This window comes from Rhinatrema bivittatum, chromosome 2 (assembly GCF_901001135.1).
Source record: "Rhinatrema bivittatum chromosome 2, aRhiBiv1.1, whole genome shotgun sequence".
In the NCBI taxonomy this organism is placed as follows: domain Eukaryota; kingdom Metazoa; phylum Chordata; class Amphibia; order Gymnophiona; family Rhinatrematidae; genus Rhinatrema; species Rhinatrema bivittatum.
Window position 1 is genome coordinate 646646963 of NC_042616.1, and position 21138 is coordinate 646668100.

At 47.4% G+C, this 21138-nt stretch overlaps 1 long non-coding RNA gene across 1 annotated transcript in view; it reads right to left on the reverse strand.

Annotated features, from left to right (window-relative positions):
• Positions 1-19820, reverse strand: part of LOC115086247 — a 36799-nt gene extending 16979 nt beyond the window's left edge. The window contains exons 1-2 of the long non-coding RNA XR_003855184.1: positions 19753-19820; positions 19236-19476 (exon numbers count right to left, since the gene is read on the reverse strand). This is a non-coding gene — a long non-coding RNA (uncharacterized LOC115086247). The remainder of the gene's footprint in view (positions 1-19235; positions 19477-19752) is intronic.
• Between the last annotated feature and the right edge of the window lie 1318 nt (positions 19821-21138).

A 21138-nucleotide genomic window follows, 5' to 3' on the forward strand; every position in this document is an offset into this window, starting at 1 on the left:
AAATGTCACTGACCTAATTTTGGCAGTGCCATTTTGGATTACAGCACCAGTGGTACAGGAGTGATTGGGGATCACTCCAACCACATTCCAGCCCCATAAATAAGGTAACATCCTGCCCCCTTCAGACCCATGGATGGGATAAGATGCAGTGGGGGGATAGCAACAAGCCAAGAGGAGCTTTTTAAAATTTTCATTTCATGCTTTTTTTTTGGCAGGGAAGATAGAGCCATGGCTGGTAGCCTGGCATTTGAAAATTAATTGAAAAAATGAACATTTTGTTCATTTTTCTTTTGTTTCCTTTTCAAACTGAAAGGAAACAAAACAAAAAATGTTTTGGCAATTTCCTATTTGGTTTCAAATAGAAGCACATTCCCTACACATACATATATATCTAGATAGATAATGTGGCAGGACCCTCCAGTCTGCCACTATATGCCCTTAGTTCCATTCTAGTTATTAAACACTCTGAGATTTCCATCCCTCTTGCCTTCTCCCATCTAGGAGAGCTGGGATTGGTTGCTCCTTGCCTTTGTAACCCAGCCATTTTGTGATTTAAGAGGTGGCTATAGTTAGATCAAGTTAGACACTCAAGAGTCAGGATGTATGTTTTTCCCTCATCGGGCTTTTACTTTTTGAAGGGAATTAATTCTGTGCACCCTGCCAGAGGGTCCCTCCGTGTTTAGTTGCAGTGAGGAAGTTCTATTTGCCGGAACCCTTGCAGGACTCCCACTCCAGGACTGAAGGCCAGTGAGCCCATTCACTCTCTGAATATGGCAAGCCCCTGTGACAGGCTTGACTGTATGAGGCATCTGATGGCCAGAAAATACCCATTTTGGAAAGGGACTGTGATTAAACTCTGCTTCTCTGGAGAAGGACATCCTCACTGGCTGGACTCACAGGAGCTGAAGATTCAATGAGCCCATTCACTCCATGAATGCGGCAAGCACCTGTGACAGCAGAATACCAGTCTGGGAAGATTTTTGACTAAGAAAATATTTTCTCTTTGTCATGAGGAGGTTTTTTTAGCCACCCCTCCTCACTGGAAGCCAGGCTAGAACAGCAGGTTCCTGAGACCACAGATTCTTCAAACAGAGGAGTCACCCTTTCAGAACAACTAAAGAAATAAATTTATTTATTTATTTATTTATTTAAAGGTTTTTTTATATACCGCGGAACGTTTCAAACATCACCTCGGTTTACAATGAACAATAATTTAGCAACAGGCTTTACAATCAATTTAGAGAGAACAAGCAAATATAAATCAACAATGCAATGAATCAGCATATGGTACAATTAAATCCCATCTAATCTTATGGGAGAAACTATGTATATTTACCAACGGTATATACTTCAGTAAATTATGTACAAATCAAATATACAATCTATGTATAATTAGATACATTCAGGTCGCGGAAGGCAGAAAGTAGTAAGAGGGAAGGGGGGAGAGAGGCTGGCTGATAGAGTGGAGATAGAATGGTAGGAGACGGAGGCTGTTAGAGGTAGGAAGGCTGTTTGAGGAGTCTAAGGGCATTATGTATAAGCTTCTCTGAAGAGCCAAGTTTTTAAGTTTTGTTTGAATTTCTTGATACAGGGCTCCAGGCGCAAGTCTGTAGGCATTTTATTCCAGATGTTTGTTCCTGCTATAGTAAATGATCGATCTCTTGTGGAAACATGTTTAATTTGTTTGAAAGTGTTTTTTTGGGGGGTCGGGAGGGTGGGGGAAGCAAAGGGATTAGTTTTAAAGGGTCGAGGTGGGTTTTTTGTTTATCGGCTCAGGCGCAGCCGATAAACAAAACTGCGATTGAGCCCGATGAAAAAAAAACCACACGTGAATCGGAACCGGAATCCGAACCGATTCCGGTTCCAATTCACATCTCTAAAGCCATGTCTGTATTAAAAAACATCAAGGGGAGTGCTAAATTTAGGACGGTCGTGACCCGGCCCTTACCTCCTTGGTCCTGTTCCATCTCCGAGAGCCTGCGGCCTGTTTCGCGGCGTCCCCACGGGGGGCACACCACCGAGAAACCCTTCCTGGACGCCGTCTCCCTAGGCGCACACGCGCAAGAGCCGCGCTTATGAAGGCCTTTTCCCGCCACTGAAGGCCCCGCCTTACTCCTGACGTCAGACGCTGAGGCTTATGTAAGGTTGCTGCGGAGCCCAGGACTTTGCCTTGCAACGGGGTTCCTTGCAGTTTCCAGTTGCTCCGAGCCCCGGAGTGTGCTATTGCGTTAGCAGCTCTGTTCCTGCCTACGACTTGCTACGCTTCTGTGTCCAAGTCGTGTCTTTGTTTTTGCCTGGTTCCAGTAACCTGTCCTGCTTCAGTTCCAGCTTGGTTCCAGTACCTTTCCTGCTTCAGTGCCAGCCTGGTTCCAGTAACCTGTCCTGCTTCAGTTCCAGCTTGGTTCCAGTACCTGCCCTGCTTCAGTGCCAGCCTGGTTCCAGTAACCTGTCCTGCTTCAGTTCCAGTACATCTCCTGCTTCAGTGCCAGCCTGGTTCCAGTAACCTGTCCTGCTTCAGTTCCAGTACATCTCCTGCTTCAGTGCCAGCCTGGTTCCAGTAACCTGTCCTACTTCAGTTCCAGCTTGGTTCCAGTACCTATCCTGCTTCAGTGCCAGCCTGGTTCCAGTAACCTGTCCTGCTTCAGTTCCAGTAGATCTCCTGCTTCAGTGCCAACCTGGTTCCAGTAACTTGTCCTGCTTCAGTTCCAGTTTGGTTCCAGTACTTTTCCTGCTTCAGTGCCAGCCTGGTTCCAGTACCTGTCCTGCTTCAGTTCCTGCCTGACTCCGGACCCCTGCCCGCCTGCTTCAGCTCCAGCTTCCGTAATCTCCTAATCCCAGCGGCCGGGCTCCTACGGGCTTCTCCTGGGGGAGCTCCGGCTTCCAGGGTGAATCCCCTAAGCCCCAAGTGGCTGGGCTCCTACGGGCTCCTCCCAGGGGAGCACCAGCTTCCTGGGTGAAGCTCATCGTCCATCGCCTGCCTGGTATCGGCCTCCCGGCCTGCCCTCTAGCAGAGACTATAGTCCATCTCTCTCCAGTCTCTTTCAGGCCGGCCCAAGAGTCCACTAAAACAGCTTATCCTCAACAGTTAATACTGGAGTTAGCTGCTTAACTTAAGTGGCTAACTCCAAACTGTTTTGGCGGTTAGCACATATGCATATGCATTCCTCAGGAATGTTATAGTATACGAGGAAAAATGGATAGTATGCCTGTATAAGTCAACCCGGCTTTTTGGGGGTCTATTTTCCAGCATAAATTCAACTTATATATGAGTATATACAGTATATACAGAGAGAGAAAAAGATACAGATGGGCTGAGGTAATAAGCTGTGCTAAAGCTGCTGCACGTTTTGCGTATACTTGCAGATGTGTCTGCGCTCGTTTTTCCCATGCTAGCCTTAAGCATGTATGTAATAACTTGTTCAGCTCAGGAAAAACATACGCATAAACCCATTTAAAAACTCATGGCTGGTTGGGTCAGGACAGGCGCTTGGGTCAGGACAGGAGTTAATTTAAAATGCGTGTCTGGAGCCCGGTTTACTCCATTGCTCGCATTAGTATGATTGTGTGTCCATGCATGTTATGTCTGCCGGCTGCGGCTCCCCGCAACCAGCCTCCTCCATTCACCGCAGCAGCGCTGCTTCCTCAGGGACGGGCACGCTGGCGGCGGCAGCCAACTGCTTCCGGGTTACTCCCTCGCAGCTTTTCCTGCTGCCACACCGGTAGGCCCTGGTGCCGGGGCCTTCCTGATGTGCTGTTACTCAGCGTGGGCCCCTCCCCCGCTGGGTCTCTCTAGGTCTGCGTACGTGTCTCTGTACAGAATTTAAAGGGACCACAGCAGGAAATGGCCACAGTCCCTCCTTGCTGCTCCACCCTCTCCTTTCCTATTTAAAGCAAGAGGAAGTAAAAAAGAAATAGATGCCTGACGTCCGTCAATTAAAATTTATTTCAAAGGAAAGCAGAGTTGCTTACTTGTAACAGGTGTTCTCACAGGACAGCAGGATGTTAGTCCTCACACAAGGGTGACATCATCAGGATGGAGCCCAATCACGGAACACTTTTGTCAAAATTTCTAGAACTTTGACTGGCACCTACTGGGCATGCCCAGCATGGCACTAACCCTGCATCCAGCAGGGGTCCCCCTTCAGTCTCGTGTATAGCAAGAAGTACGTACGAAAATAAAATAATAAAATGAGAACGAACTCAACTCCGTGGGATGGCGGGCGGGTTTTGTGAGTACTAACATCCTGCTGGCCTGTGAAAACACATGTTACAGGTAAGCCACTCTGCTTTCTCACAGGACAAGCAGGTTGTTAGTCCTCACACATGGGTGAATAGCGAGCTGAGGATGCCCAAGCAATGCACCAAATGCACCCAAAGACGAGCACAACAACAGGGGTGGATTTGGATAGGAGGGCATCCTGAAAACCCTGAACGGATCGCTGGTAGAATGTTGGGTAGTTAAGCTGAGAACAAGTTGCGAAGAACTGACTGGCCACAGATGGAATCTTGTCTGCCAGCTTTGTCCAAGCAGTAATGGGCTGCGAAGGTATGGAGAGAGCTCCAGGTAGCAGCCTTACAAATGTCGGCAAGTGGCATCGAACGGAGGTGCGCTACTGATGTCACCATGGCCCTGATAGAGTGTGCTTTTACACGGTCTTGTAGCGGAATGCCTGCTTGCTGGTAGCAAAATGAGATACAGTCCACCAACCAGGAGGAGAGGGTCTGCTTTCCCACTGGATTTCCCAATTTGATGGTATACGGACAATACGGACAATTGAGTGGACTTCCTATGGGCTGACGTGCGGTCTAGATAGAAGGCTAGGGCACGTTTGCAGTCTAAGGCGTATAGAGCCTGTTCTCCTGGGTTTGAATGGGGTCTGGGAAAGAAGGTAGGTAGGATGATGGATTGATTAAGATGAAACTCTGATACTACCTTCGGTAAGAATTTAGGATGGGTGCGGAGCACTACCCTGTCATGCAGAATTTTAGCGTAAGGCGGGTAGGTGACTAATGCCTGCAACTCACTAACTCTACGAGTGGATGTTATAGCAAGAAGAAATATAACTTTCCAGGTAAGATAGCGAAGATCGCAGGAGTGAAGAGGCTCAAATGGAGGTTTCATGAGCCGCCCTAAGACCACGTTAAGGTCCCAAGCAGGGGCCGGAGGGCTCATTGGAGGTTTCAGGTGGAGCAAACCTCCCATGAAGCGTGTGACTAAGGATTGTGTTGAAATAGAGACATCTCCCACGCCGTTGTGGAAAGTGGCTACCACACTGGCATGCACCCTTATAGAGGATGTTTTCAGGCCTGATTCTGACAGATGCCAGAGATAGTCCAGAAACTTCGCAGTGGAACAAGAGAAAGGGTCTACGACATGGATGTGCACCAGACCGTAAACTTCTTCCACTTAAAACGATAAGAGTGTCTCGTGGAAGGCTTTCATGAAGCTACCAGGATTCGGGATACTGACTCCAAAAGGTTAAGGGGTTGGAGTATTAACCTTTCAACATCCAGGCCGTCAGGGTTAGGGCCTGGAGGATGGAGTGGCGTAGGCACCCATTGTTTTGAGTTATTAGAAGTGGATCCTCTCCCAGAGGAATGTGCTGGCATACTGACAGGTCCTGGAGGATTGGAAACCAGACCTGGCGAGGCCAGTGAGGGGCTATGAGAATCAGTAAGCCCTTGTCCTTCCGTAACTTCATGAGAGTCCTCGAGACTAGAGGAAGTGGAGGGTACACATATAGGAGACCGCTGGATCACGAGAGGGCGAAAGTGTCCCTCGATTGTGAGTGGTGGCTGCAAGTGAGCGAGCAGAAATTCTCTGCTTTGCGGTTGTGGACTGACGCAAAGAGGTCTATGCGAGGGTACCCCCACCATCATAAGATTGTGTCCGCCACCGTGGGGTTGAGCAACCACTCGTGCGGATGAAATGCGCGACTCAATTTGTCTGCCAGAACATTGTCCACACCCACCAAGTAGGTTGCTTTGAGGTACATCGAGTGGGAAAGAGCCCCCGCCCATATCTGTGCAGCTTCCTGACACAGAAGGTAGGAGCCTGTTATCCCTTGCTTGTTGATGTACCACATCGCTACCTGATTGTCAGTTTGAATCAGGATAGCTTTGTTTGAGAGGCGATCCTGAAAAACCCTGAGGGCATTTCAGATCGCCCAAAGCTCCAGGAAATTTATCTGGTGTTTGGCTTCCTCTGGAGACCAGGTTCCCTGAGACTGCAGGTTGTCAACATGAGCACCCCACCCTGGATTGGAGGCGTCCATCGTCAAGACAATTTGAGGTTCTGGAGCCTGAAAAGGAAGGCCTTGAAGGAGATTGGAGTGGTGCATCCACCAGGGCAGCAACATGCGGAGGTGCTTAGTGACGTGGACAATGCTCGACATAGGCTGAAACACTTGAGCCCACTGGGATTTCAGGGTCCATTGCATTACTCTCATGGCTAGGCGGGCCATTGGAGTGACATGTACCGAGGATGCCATGTGACCTAGCAACGTGAGGAAATGACGAGCTGTTAAGAAATCTCGGGCCTGGAGAGACTGCGGCAGGGACGTGAGAGTGTGAGCCCGATCCTGAGGGAGGAAGGCTTTTGCCTGTACAGTGTCCAGATCGGCCCCTATCAAGGACATGGCTTGAGATGGAACTAGCTTGGACTTGGGATAGTTGATCAGAAACCCCAGAGACAGCAGAGTATGGAGAGTCAGGCGCAAGGAGGCCAGTACATCCTTCTGAGTTGGAGCCCTTATCAACCAATCATCGAGATAAGGGTAGACATGGACCCCTTGACCTCTGAGGTAGGCTGCAACTACTATGAGACACTTGGTAAACACTCGCGGAGCGAACACCAGGCCAAACGGCAGTACTCGGTACTGGAAGTGACGGGGGCCGACCAGGAACCGAAGGAACTTGCGATGAGAAGGAGTGATCGAGATGTGTGTATATGCATCTTGGAGATCCAGAGAGCAAAGCCAATCTCCTCTTTGCAGAAGGAGTAGTACAGAACCCAAGGCTACCATCTTGAACTTCTCCCTTTGTAAATACTTGTTTAAGGCTCGAAGGTCCAGGATCGGACGAAAGCCACCTGACTTTTTTGGGATGAGGAAATACCGGGAATAGAACCCTTGCCCCTGTTGGGAGGGGGACACTGGCTCTATTGCCCGGGATTTGAGGAGGGATAACATCTCCTCCTCTAGAAGAGGGGAGTGGTCAGATGATCCCCACATCAGCCGAGGTGGGGAGTCCTCTGGTACTCTCAGAAAGTTGAGATGGTAACCTTGGGTCACTACAGCAAGTACCCATTGATCTGTGGTGATTGTGTGCCATATGCTGGTGAAGTGGCACAATCAACCGCCGACGGGTACTGACGGCAGAGGAGGTTGACATATGCTCTCCATCGAGGAGTCAAAATCCTGACGCTGGTCCTGGTTGAGGTGTTGGTTGTGTCTTCTGAGGATGGGATTGTCGAGACTGACCTTTCTGGTAAGGTCTAGAGGGGCGACCTCGAGCAGCAGGAGCTTAATACCTTCTTGGCTTGTAGGCCGGTCGCTTAGAGTCCCGTCTGAATGTCCTCTTGGAGGTGGACGAGAAATCAGAAGGCACTGCCGAGAGCTGGCCTAGCGTCTCATGGTGGTCTTTAAGCTGCGCTATGGTTTCTTGGATTTTGTCTCCGAAGAGATTATCACCAGCACAGAGTAGGTCAGTCAACCGGTCCTGCACTTCTGGTCTGAGGTCAGAGGACTTCAACCAGGCCCACCTTCGTGCACTAATCCCAGCTGTGGACACCCTGGAGGCAGTGTCAAATATGTCAACAGCAGCTAGGACCTCATGCTTGCCAGCATTCAGTCCCTTTTGAGCCAGGGCATTAAGTTGATCCTGAAGATGGTCGGGTAAAGACTCAGAAAAATCCTGGATCTTCTTAAAAAGGTCCCTGTTATACTGAGTCATGTACAGCTGGCATGAAGCAATGTGAGTTATCAGCATTTAGCCATGGAAAATGTGTCGGCCAAATGCATCTAGGAACCTCTGTTCCTTCCCTGGAGGAATAGAAGAGTGAGGCTTAGAACGACGTGCCTTCTGGGCTGACTCCACAACCATAGAATGGTTGGCCAGCTGTGGTTTTTGAAATCCAGGGGCTGTCTGTACCAGGTATCTGGCATCTGTTTTCTGGTTAACCGGTGGCACAGAGCCTGGATGTTCCCAATTTTTCTTCAGGAGATCAAGGAGGACTTCATGAACAAGTATGGACATGACCTCCTTGGGTGCATCCACAAACTGGAGCACTTCCAGCATTTTGTGCCTGGAGTCCTCTTCTGTCTGAAGCTGGAATGGCTTCAGACATCTCCTTTATAAAATTTATGAAGGAGAGGAGAGGATCGTCTTTCCTCAGGAGGAGATGGTTCTGAAGATCGATCATCGGTGTCGGGATGAGTCATCAGTCCAAGGATCGTAAGGTTGATCACCGGCTCCCATGGGATCTCCAGAGGGAAGAAGTGGTGCTATCCTGAAGGACCAGGACGAGGCACCGACGGAATTGGAGTAGGCACCGGCGGCCTCGACAGCGGCACCAACGGCATCAACAGTGGCACCGATGGCATCGACAGAGGCACCGATGGAACCGGTGACATCAATGGGTGAGCCGGTGGCAGGATTCCAGACGGTCCGGGTATCGGTGTTTCTTCATCCTCCGATGACAGAGGAATCAGGGTGCAAGGTTAGGACATACTGGTGCCCTCGGTTCCACTGGTGGAAGGGCACCGATCAACTCATCCAGTCTGCCCAGAAGCGGTGCGAGCGCCGTGGGAATCGGATCGGCGACTGGAGCGGACACCGGTGATGGTGCCAATGTTGGCTGGAAGCAATGCAGTGCTTTTCCGATGGCCTCTTGGATCATCCGATCCAATTCCTCGTGGAAGCCTGGGGCGTGGAACCCCAGCTCCGGAGTAGGAAGCAGCACTAGCATAACCAGAAGGTCCACCGGTGAAAGTGGAGTCGCAGCTCCCAGCACCAACGAAGGTGGGGAACGCCTCAGTGACCCAGTTGCAGAGGAGGATGGGGCCTTCTCTGGACGGGATTTCTTTGTTGGTGGCTCTGTCGACACCGATGCCGAGGGCATGCCTGGATCAGCAGACTGACCCTTCCGATGCCGGTGTCGACACTTCTCCCGATGCTCTTCGTGGTCCTTCTCCGGAGCCGAAGCAGATGCAATCGATGCTTTCGGAGTAGCTGGTGGTGGATGGGTAGCACCAGTGTCCCGCTACTGGCGAGAGGTCAATGGCACTGGCTCAGACGACGTCGAAGAGCTCAATGGAGTCGGTGGCTTTGCCTGAAAAAGTAACTCCATCTTCTCTGAGCGGGCCTTACGGCCCTTCTGTGTCATTTGGGCACATTTGGTGCAAGTTAGGACGTCATGGTCTGACCCCAAAAACAAAACACAGACCCTATGTGGGTCAGTGATGGACATTGTCTGAGAACAATCAGGGCACCGACGAAAACCCGACGCCATGGCTTCGACAAAAATTTAGCCGCGGTGCGGTCGATGACTGGTAGGCCCCGAAGGGAAAACGCGATGGGAATCGACCACAAATGAGGGTAAAGCCTTACCTTACGACCGCAGACTATGGAAATTATAGGGGGACCCCGATGGGGTACAAAACTTTTGAATTTTTTAAAGAAGTTCCATGAGGAAAATTCCTGTCAGGAATCTCTAGAGAACTCCTTAACCCACGTGGCTACTGCTGTGTGGAAAAAAAGAGACTGAAGGTTGACCCCTGCTGGATGCAGGGTTAGTGCCATGCTGGGCATGCCCAGTAGGTGCCAGTCAAAGTTCTAGAAACTTTGACAAAAGTGTTCCGTGATTGGGCGCCATCCTGATGATGTCACCCATGTGTGAGGACTACCATCCTGCTTGTCCTGTGAGAAACAATAAAACACTTTAAAAAGCCCGACTCAGGCTGAGTTTCGCTCCTATCTTGGAGCTGCTTCAGGGGCTGAAACATGCAAATAGTTTAAATTAACACAAATATAAACACTGTTAAAACACATATAAATAAAAGTGTACACTGGCAATGGATTAAAACATTAAAAGACAAATATATGGTGATTCTTTTACAGTGTCATCCTACTTCATTAAGCTGCACATTACAATCCATGCTGATTAATGTTCTTTTCCTAATATCAGCTGTTCCTAGACATTGCATCCAATGACTCTGCAAATCTGATTGAGGAAAAAGGTATCTCATTTTCTCCGCCTCTGGTTTACATATTTATAAATACTACACAGTAAGCTCACTTTCAAGAATGGTCACATATTTATTCATTCACAGCACCATCCTATTCCCTCAAGCTGAACAGTATAACTCATATAAAGCATATTAGGGTAAAGCATCATTTTATATGGACTTTTATAAATTTTATTATCGCTCACCCTGACATCATTCAAAGATTTTTTAGTTTATGCTTCCATCCAATATATGTTTAAATCCATTGCCAATGTACACTTTATGCATATATATTAGTTTTGGCTAGAACTGCTAGATTTTTTACCTTAAATTGCAATTTAATAATTTTATTCTTGTTTGATATCTCTGCATCACTTCTTATATTTATTTTGATATTTATTTAACTTTTTACATTTTTATTTTGATTGTATTATGTGTTTTTTTGTATGTCCACAACAAGTGCAAGAATAAATTCAATTCCTGGTCAGGATTTCAGCAAAGACAATTATATTTTTATTTAGGCAACTCCTCATTTAAACACAGTATATTGCAGCAAGCCCCCATCTTTGCTGAAATCCTGACCAGGAATTGAATTTATTCTTGCACTTGTTGTGGATGTCTGATATATACTGAGTGCAAGTGGTGCTCCAGTGCATTTCTGGACTTTTTTTGTATGTCACCATGATATGCATTTCACATTATTTACTCTTTATATATATGTTTATTTATTTATATGTGTTTTATTAGTGTTTATATTTGTGTTAATTTAAACTATGTGTTCATTTATTTATATGTGTTTTATCACTGTTTATATTTGTGTTAATTTAAACTATTTGCATGTTTCAGCCCCTGAAGCAGCTTCAAGACAGAAACTTGGCCTGAGTCAGGCTTTTTAAAGAGTTTTATTGTCTCCTTTGAAATAAATTTTAATTGACGGACGTCAGGCATCTATTTCTTTTTTACTTCCTCACGGCTTTTATAGATCGCCTACCTTTTTTTTTGTGGGACTATTTAAAGCAGGGTCTGGCTCGCAGACCTTGCCTTGGCTTCTTGCTTTCTAGGTTCCATAACCTGTTCCTCCCCTGAGGATCTCTCCAGCATTCCTGTTCTGTCTGATATCTTCTGGAATTCGACCCTTGCTTGGAACCACAACTACAAGTACTGCTGCCTGCCCCAACTTGCACTTGGAACCATGATTGAGTTCTGCTGCCTGTCCTGACTCACACCTGGTAATTCGACTTCAAGACCTGCTGCCTGGTTCACCTTTCTCTTACGACTCTACCATCGAGTCCTCAAGCCAACTTCCAGACCCAGTCCTAGCTTCATCTCCTTGTCTTCCAGAGACCCGAATGTATGTCCCGCCCGCCCCGGTACCCAAGGGCTGAAGCTGAGGGGAACGTGGGCTGGTAGTGGTGAAGCTCCAGTGGGGTATCTGCTCCATCCCGGCCTCACCTACCGACGGTGGGGAACTCAACCTCGGGCAAAGGGTCCACCCTCCAAAGTGCAACAGTAAGCCAAGGCCATGGATCCAGCAGAGGCTTCAGCGCTACAAGCCATTCCAGGTCTGGCTCAGAAAATCCTAGAGCAAAAAAGGGTTTTGGAGACGCTGGCATCCTCCATGGAATGCCCCACACCCATCTGGAATCAGTGGCCACAGCAAAAGTGGCCTCTCCTCTGGTACCGACCCTTTCCATAGTGCCATCTCCCACTTGCCAGGTCATCTCTCTGCCCGCTCCCCCGCGTTATGAAGGTGACCCTAGCCAGTGCCAGGGGTTTCTTAATCAGTGCAGCATGCACTTCTGTCTCCAGTCTTCACTGTTCCCAGACAATGTTACAAAGCCCACGTATATCTAATAGGAGCGCAGTGATCCCATGCTGCAAGACCTTCCTCGATTCCTGGAATTGTTCTGCACGGTGTTCAAGAACCCAGGGCGGCAGACAGCTGCAGGCACTGAACCCCTATACATCCGCCAAGGAGGGCATTCACTTAGAACATAAGAACATTAGAACATGCCTTATTGGGTCAGACCAAGGGTCCATCAAGCTCAGCATCCTGTTTCCAACAGTAGCCAATCCAGGCCATAAGAACCTGGCAAGTACCCGAAAACTAAGTCTATTCAATGTTACTGTTGCTAGTAATAGCAGTGGCTATTTTCTAAGTCAACTTAATTAATAGCAGGTAATGGACTTCACTCTCAGACTACACTAACGAGTTTAGGACACTGACATCGGAACTCCACTGGGAGGAGACCTGCCTCTGGTCTATATTTCTGGTTGGGCTGTCTCTGAAAATCAAGGATGAATTGCCAGCTCAGGAACTTCCTCTCTCTCTGGACTCTCTCATCGAGATGGTGAGCAGAATCGATCGTTGCCTACAAGAAAGGGCTCACAAGCTGCAGGACCAAAGGAGACACACGACAGCCTCCAGCTGACCTCAACCTTCCTGTCCTGCCTCTCGGCCTGTTCCACCAGCCGAGGGTACCACAGAGGAGCCTATGCAGCTAGGACGAGGGCCCTTGTCCCCCAAAGAACGGCAGAGATGCCGTAGAGTCAGCCTCTGTCTTTATTGTGGAGGATCCGGCCACTTCATCGCCCATTGCCCCATCTGTCCGGTAAACTCCTGGGCTTAGGTTCCACTGGGGGAGTGACCCTAGGCCTGACCTCACCTGTTACCCTGCTCACACTGCCAGTTACCCTTTCCTTGGATGGATGTGATTTCTCCACACTAGCCTTAATTGACTCCAGAGCCGGAGGAAACTTTATTATGCGGGACATCGTGGAGAAGTTGCTCATTCCTACTTGTCCATGTCCCTAGCCTCTGTCTCTCTCCTCCATTCGTGGGTATCCCCTCCTGGGCAGGATCACATACCTCATGGTCCCTCTGGAGTGCCGCATCGATCCAGGCCACTCTGAACACGTCTCCTTCTACGTAATTCCGAAAGCCATCCATCCTGTAGTACTTGGCATACTATGGCTTCAGCAGCATAACCCTCAGTTCGACTGGGCCTCTCTACAATTGTCCCATTGGGGTCCTACCTGCCAAAGAACCTGTCTGAAGGGGACCTCACGTGACCCCTGTTGTTTCAACATTCTGCTCTTAGAAGGACTGCCTCCCCAGTATGGCCAATTTGCCGACGTATTTTCCAAAAAGGCCACTGACATTCTGCCTCCACACCAAGACTTCGACTGCACCATCAATTTGATCCCTGGCTCCACACCTCCTTGCAGTAGGGTTTACCCCCTATCTATTCCTGAGACCCATGCCATGTTGGACTATATTCGAGAGAACCTCCAGAAAGGGTTTATCCGACATTCCAAATCCCCAACCGGGGCTGGTTTCTTCTTTGTCGGCAAAAAGGATGGGACCCTACGACCATGCATTGACTTTCGCGGTCTGAATGCCATTACCATCAAGGACTTCCTCTGATATCCGAACTCTTTGACCACCTACAGGGAGCCTGTATCTTCTCAAAGCTAGATCTCTGTGGGGCCTACAATTTAATCCAGATACATAAAGGCAACGAATGGAAGAAGGTCTTTAACACCTGGGACGACCACTATGAATATCTGGTCATGCTGTTTGGACTTACTAACGCCCCTGCTGTCTTCCAAAACCTTATGAACGAGGTATTCTGAGACCTCCTCTACAAGTGCGTGATGGTCTACTTGGATGATATCCTGGTACAATCCAGGAATCTACACATCCACCAGCAACATATCACTCAAGTACTTCAACTTCTGAGGGATAACCATCTCTATGCTAAGTTGGAGAAATGCATCTTTGAAAAGGATTCCCTGCCCTTCCTAGGGTATATTATCTCCAACCATGGTTTCTAGATGGACCCCGCTAAACTGAAGTGTATACAGGAGTGGCCCCAACCCAGCGGGCTATGAGCCCTTCAACACTTCCTCAGCTTTGTGAATTATTATTGCAGTTTCATTGAAAACTTCTCCAAGCTGGTCGCACCTCTCACAGCCCTCACTCGCAAGGGGGCGAACGTCAAGACTTGGCCCTTCAAGGCAGAAGAAGCTTTCCAGTTCCTCAAGAGATCTTTCTTGCAGAAGCCCTGTCTCCAGCACCTGAACCTCAGACTTCCATTCTCAGTGGAGGTTGATGCCTCCTCTGTGGATGTAGGAGCAGTCCTCAGTCAGCAAGACTCGACCGGAACTCTACACCCTTGCTCCTTCTTTTCAAATAAGTTCTCCCCAGTGGAACATAACTACTCCATCGATGACAAGGAGCTTTTAGCTATCAAGCTCGCATTCGAGGAGTGGTGCCAGTGGCTGGAGGGGGCACAACACTGTATCTCGGTTTACACGGGCCATAAAAATTTGGTACATCTACAATAAGCCCAGCACCTTAACCCCCACCAAGCTCATTAGGCTCTCTTTTTTACTCGATTCCATTTTGAGCTTCACTACTGACCGGCCAACAAGAATCTTAGGGCAGACTTCCTCTCCTGTTCCTTCTCTGCTGAAGATTATGAGGAACCAATCAAACACATCCTAGACCCAGCATGAATCATCCTCTCTGCCACCCAGACCATTCCTCCGGGAATGGTCTGGGTGGCAGACGGTGGTCCCGAAGAGGCTCCGTAACAAGGTCCTAGCCTGGGCCAATGACTCCCACATCGCTGGCCATCCTGAATGGGCTCGGACTCAAATCCTTCTCCAACAGTTTTACTGGTGGCCCGAGATGGGTAAGGACATCTGAGCATATGTCGACTCTTGCCCCACATGTGCGCAACATAAGACCCCGGTGGGGAAACCCTGGGGCTTACTACAGTCGCTACCGGCCCCTAAGGAGCCCTGGACACACATCTCCATGGACTTCATCGTGGATGTCTCCGCCTCTGAGGATAACACAGCAATCTGGTGGTGGTCGACCGCTTTTCTAAAATGGCGCACTTCACTCCTTTACCTGGCCTTCCCTCAGCCCCCCAACTAGCTCATGTCTTTCATCTCCATGGTTTGCTGCATCACATCACTTCTGACTGAGCCCTCAGTTCACTGCTAGGTACTGGCAAAACCTTTGCAAGAAATTTTGTATCTCCCTGGATTTCACTACCGCATACCACCCACAAGCTAATGGTCAGGCAGAACGAACCAATCATACCCTGAATCAATTTCTAAGATCCTATGTCAATGTCCGCCAAGACAACTGGGCCTGCCTCCTTCCCTGGGCTGTTTTCCCACAATTTGCACCCCTGAACCGCCACCGGGGCATCACCCTTCCAAATCGTTTATGGAAACAACCCATTCCTCCTCTACCTCTTCCCTTGTCCGTCCCCTCTCCTGCAGCTCAGATGATGGCAGTAAATCTAAAAGGACTTTGGACCCACATCCAGCAGATGCTTCAGGAGGCAGCCCGGTCAGCCAAGAAATTTGCTGACCATCACCGGAGACCAGTGCCCCAATTCCGACAAGGGGAGAAGGTGTGACTCAGCACCCGGCACATTCGCCTCAGGGTCCCATCCATGCGCCTGGCTCCATGTTACATTGGCCCCTTCACAGTACTTTGACAGCTAGGTCCCATGACATATCAACTTCACTTGCCGGCCTCCCTGAAAATTCATAATTCTTTCCATGTGTCCCTCCTAAAACCTCTTATTTATTTATTTATTTGTAGATTCTTTTATACCGCGGTACGCATAGTTATACATCACCTCGGTTTACAGTTAAACAATAATTTAGCAACAGGCTTTACATATAACAGTTTAAACAGTAAAACATTTAACAGCAACAGGCTTTACAGAAACATTGGATTTCAAGGGTAATATGCTAACATCATTAACTATAATAACCATAATATATTAATAATCAAGTATTACGCAGGAGTAAATTAACTGTCAAAGGCAAGACCAAAGTCATATTAAAGTCAATAGCCAGAATTGAATTACAGAGGGGGGGAATGGAATATCAGAATGATAAATACAACTGGTTAAGATAAGAACCTGGTGAAGGTGAGTAATAAAATGGGATAGTTGAATTTTAGGTTAGATATGATTCATAGAATGAATGCTTGTTCAAACAACCATGTTTTAAGGTTTTGTTTGAAAGTTTTGTGACAGGATTCAAGACGCAGGTCCAACGGCATGTTGTTCCCTGGCCCTCTCGGAGAGTTCCCGAAACCCCACAACTGATCGCTGAGGATGAGACCACATACTATGTCCGCGAGGTCCTTGATGTCAGGAAGCGAGGTCGCAAATGGGAGTATCTTCTAGGCTGGGAGGGCTTCGGCCCCGAGGAAAATTCTTGGGAACCAACATCTTTGATAGGAATCTTATCAAGCGGTTCCATGAGGATCATTCCGGGAAGCCCAGACCTTCAAGGGGGAGGCCTAAATTGGGGGGGGGGGGGGGGGCGGTACTGTTATGTCTGCCTACTGTGGTTCCCCGCAACCAGCCTCTTCCACTCACCGCTGCTCCCTCGGGGCTGGGCACGCTGGTGGTGGCTAACCGCTCTGGGTCGCTCCCTTGTGGCTTGTCCTGCTGCTGCCCCGGTAGGCCCTGCTGCCAGGGCCTTCCTGACATGCAGGCCACACTCAGCGAGGGCCCCTCCCCTGCTGGGTCTCTGTAGGCCCGCTTGTGCGTCTCTGTACAGAATTTAAAGGGATCACAGCAGGAAATGGCAACTGTCCCTCCTTGCTGCTGCACCTTTCCTATTTAAAGCAAGGTCTGGCTCGCAAACCTTGCCTTGGCTTCTTGCTTGCTAGGTTCCATATCATTCCTCCCCGGAGGCTCTCTCCAGCGTTCCTGTTCTGTCTGACGTCTTCTAGAATTCGACCCTTGCTTGGAACCATGACTTCGAGTACTGCCACCTGACCTAACTTACGCCTGGAATGTCTATGAGTACTGCCGCCTGCCCTGACTTCGCCTGGAACCATGACTACGAGTACTGCCTCCTGCCCCGACTTGCGCCTGGAACCACGACTATGAGTACTGCCGCCTGTCCTGACCCATGCCTGGTAATCTGACTTTGAGACCTGAAGCCTGCTCCGCCTTTCTCCTATGACTCTATCATCGAGTCCTCACACCTCATTACCTTCTCCAGATGATTGATACATTTTGCGAGTCTGCTGAAGAAATCTCTGCTGCATTTCCCATGCTTACTGGTATCCGCCGATACAGCTGCCACGCAGTTGGAGACAGAACATGAAGGGGTTAGACATTGTTTTACCCACTTTCAGTCCCATTCCCAGACCACTAACTACTTCACTGTTTTATGAAAGGGGAAGGCTTTTGCCCTGAGAATCACTCATGGGTCACCAAATTAATGTGGGTTTCTAAGTGGTTTATTACATAAGGCCTTGAGTGTGCGTGTTTGTATGCAATTTTGCGCGTTTTACTTTAGCATGGATTTTCTGCACATATCTCATTTTCATACCCCCCACCTTTATTACATCCTGTGGAGGTGCCTTCTTTTGCTGCACATGATAAAAATATAAATACTTGCAGACAGCACCGATTTCACCGTAGGTCCTTCAACATTAGCCCCAGAGAGTGATCATTGTTGTTCAATGAGCTGTAAAAAACCAGCAACCAAATCTAAATACAATTTCATAAAAGGCAGCAGTTTACCGATTGTTTGGAGAAGAGTGGCCTAGTGATCTGGAAAAGGGAACAAGGAATGAGTTGATCAAATTTGCAAATGGCATAAATATATTCAAATTTGTTAAAACAACAGTGGATTATATAGGAACTGCAGAAGGACCTTCTGAGACTAGGAGACTGGGAATTGATTGGCAAATGAAATTTAATGTAGAAAAGTGCAAAGTGATGAACACAGAGAAAAATAATATCAACTACAAGTACATGACTCTGGGCTCTGTACTGAGAATTACTACCCAGGAAAAGGACCTTGAAGTCCTTGTTGACAATAAATTGAAACCTTCAGCACATTGCATGTCAGCAGCAGTCAAAAAAAGCAAATAGAATGCTAGGAATGGAGAATAAAATGGAAAATAACATATTGCCTCTGTCCTGAGCCACATGGTGCAACCGTACTTTGAGTATTGTATGCAGTTCTGGTCACTCCGTTTCATGAAAGACTTAGCAGAACTAGAAAAGGTACAGAGGAGGGTGACAAAAATAATAAAGGGATGAAACGGCTCTCCTGTGATGAGAAGTTACACAAGCTAGGGCTCTTCAGCTTGGAAAAGAGATGGCTGAGAGGGGATAGTATAAAGTTTATAAAATCACGAGTGGGATAGAATGGGTAAATAAAGGACTGTAATCTACTCTTTCAAATAATATTAAAACAAGGGGACATGCCATGAAACTAACAACTAGCAGATTCAAAACAAATTGTAGAAAATATTTTTTTCACTCAGCACACTATCAAGCTGTGGAATCTGTTGTAAGAGGATGAGATCAAGGTGACTAGCATAGCGGGGTTTAAAAGAGGTTTGGATAGGTTCCTGGAGGAAAAGACCATAACACATTATTAGCCACATAGATTAAAGAAAGCTTTTGCTATCCCTGGGAGTAATAGAAATTAGATCTAGTTTATGGGATCTGTCCGAAACAGGACACTGAGCCCAATAGACCTTGGTCTGACTCAGCATGGCAATTCTTATGTTCTTAATGGTTAGAGCAGCAATCTGAGATCCAGGAAGCCAGAGTTCAAATCTTGCGTCTCCTACTGACGCTCCTTGTGACCTGGACAAGTCACTTCACCCTCCATTGCCTTGGGTACAAAACTTTAGACTGCAAGCTTTTAGGAGCAGGGAAATATAGCATCTCTGTACCTGAATTGTAAGTTGCCTTGAACTTGAGTTGTAAAAGGCAAATAATTAAATCCCATATCCTAAATCTCCTCAGATATCATCTAGCTGGGACTAGCCTAGGGCAAAAATTGGGTTTTCCTCAGCCTTTTCTACACTCGTCCTGTGCTCTGGTCCAAGGCCACCACAGATCATTGGGCAAGCAGGCAGGATGGAAGGCATGGTACCAGGGCACAGAGATGGTGGGGACCTGAATACTAGGAGCTTAGAAAATGACCATGCACCTGCTGGAAGAGAAGTGAGGCTCAGGTGGCAGACTCTGGTTTGGCAGCTGTTGCAGAATGGTCTTCATTGGTTCTTGCTTTGGGGGCAAAGCTGGTCTGCCTGCTCAAGCTCCTGCTCTGGATGATCCCGGGAGGCTCTTTGTACTCTGACACAGTGCAGCTGCCTTTGAGTTGGGTTCTCAGCTTGATCACAAATCACTTTCCTCTCCTGCTTGCATCCATGTGATATCAGAAGAAATTGCTGGAAGAAATGTGTGGGATTTATTTATTTATTCGTTTTTATATACCGGCGTTTAGACTAGCCATCACAACAGTTTTCGAATATTTCATTCAAAAAAACATCCAGTTTCATACAAAAAACTATCCAATTTCTGAACATTGCGCAATTTTCATGGACCATACAGACAGGACACTTTCTCCATTACTTTTATGGACTGTCCATAAATCTGGATGATCTAAGATACATTGCTGCCTGTTACCAAGGCTGGCAAGTAATTGGATTGAAATAATTCCAAACCTTTTGCACTTTGGGAAGTTTTCCATTGCCTTCTGTGCTCTCTTCAAACTGCTACTGTTCAGTGTCAAGTGTACCAAAGAACTGAATCACCGTGGAGAGAGAAAGAAACAAAGTGCCCTGCCAGGGTTCCACTGCCATAATGCCCCATTATGGCATCAGAGGCTCACATTCTGTGTTAGGTTGCATGGGGATTCACTGTAGGCTGCAGTACTATTATTAGACCAACATAAAATGTATCCAGTAGGGATTTTGTTCATGAGCTTTTGAGATCACAGCAAGCCCCCTGCTTCTGCCAACATGTAAGGCAAAACTTCTTTAACTTCTCAGATAGTCAAAAAAACATGAGGTCAATGTTCAAAGCCATTTAAGTAGATAACCTGCAAGTTATCCATCTAAATGGTAAGGTTTGAATATAGAGCCCCTTATCTGGCTAAACTGTACAATTTTCAAAGGCATCAGTTAATCAAAGCACAATGATAATATTAAATACATTTTCTTCAATTTATAAGCTGGAATGATTGTGGACCAATTAGAGCCTTAGATTCCAACAGTAAGCAGAACTAGGTTTGCATAACCCTGGAAACATAGAAATGTGATTGCAGAAAAAAACTGTGTGGCCTATCTAGACTACCCATCTACTCAACTAATTCAGCTTTAAAATTCCCATCCTCATAGATCCCTTATATTTATCCCATGCTTTCTTGAATTCAGATACTGTTTTGGTCTCTACCACCTCCATTACAAGGCTATTTCATGCATTCCCTACCCTTGCTATAAAGATAAATTTCCTAAAATTACTCCAGATTCTACCCCTTTTACCCTCATCCAGTGACCCTGGTTCTAGAGCCTCCTTTCCATTGAAAGAGGCTCACCTCTTGTACATGGAAATGTTAGATGTATTTAAATGTCTATCATCCCTTTCCTTTAGAGGATGCAAGTTTAGATCCTTAAGTCTGACCCCATATGCTTTAGAGCGAAGACTATTGACCATTTTAGTAGCCATCCACTGGACCGACTCCATCCTTTTTATAACCTTTTGAAGATGTGGTCTCCAGAATTGTAAACAGTATTCCAAATGAGGTTTCACTAGGGATTTATACAGGGGCAAAATCACCTCCCTTTTTCTGCTGACCATTCCTCTCTCTATGCAGCCAAGCATCTTTCTGGCTTTTGCCATCACTTTATCTACCTGTTTGGTCAGCTAAGATATTTAGAAGAATTTCATCCCCATAGAGTACCTCTCTCTTGGGTTCTGGCAGACTAAATGTATAACTCTGCTATTTTTAGCATTAAATCCTATCTGCCACACCCTAGCCCATTCCTCGAGCTTTGCTAGATCCCTCCTCATATTTTCCACACCTTCCTCACTGTCTATCTTGTTGCAAA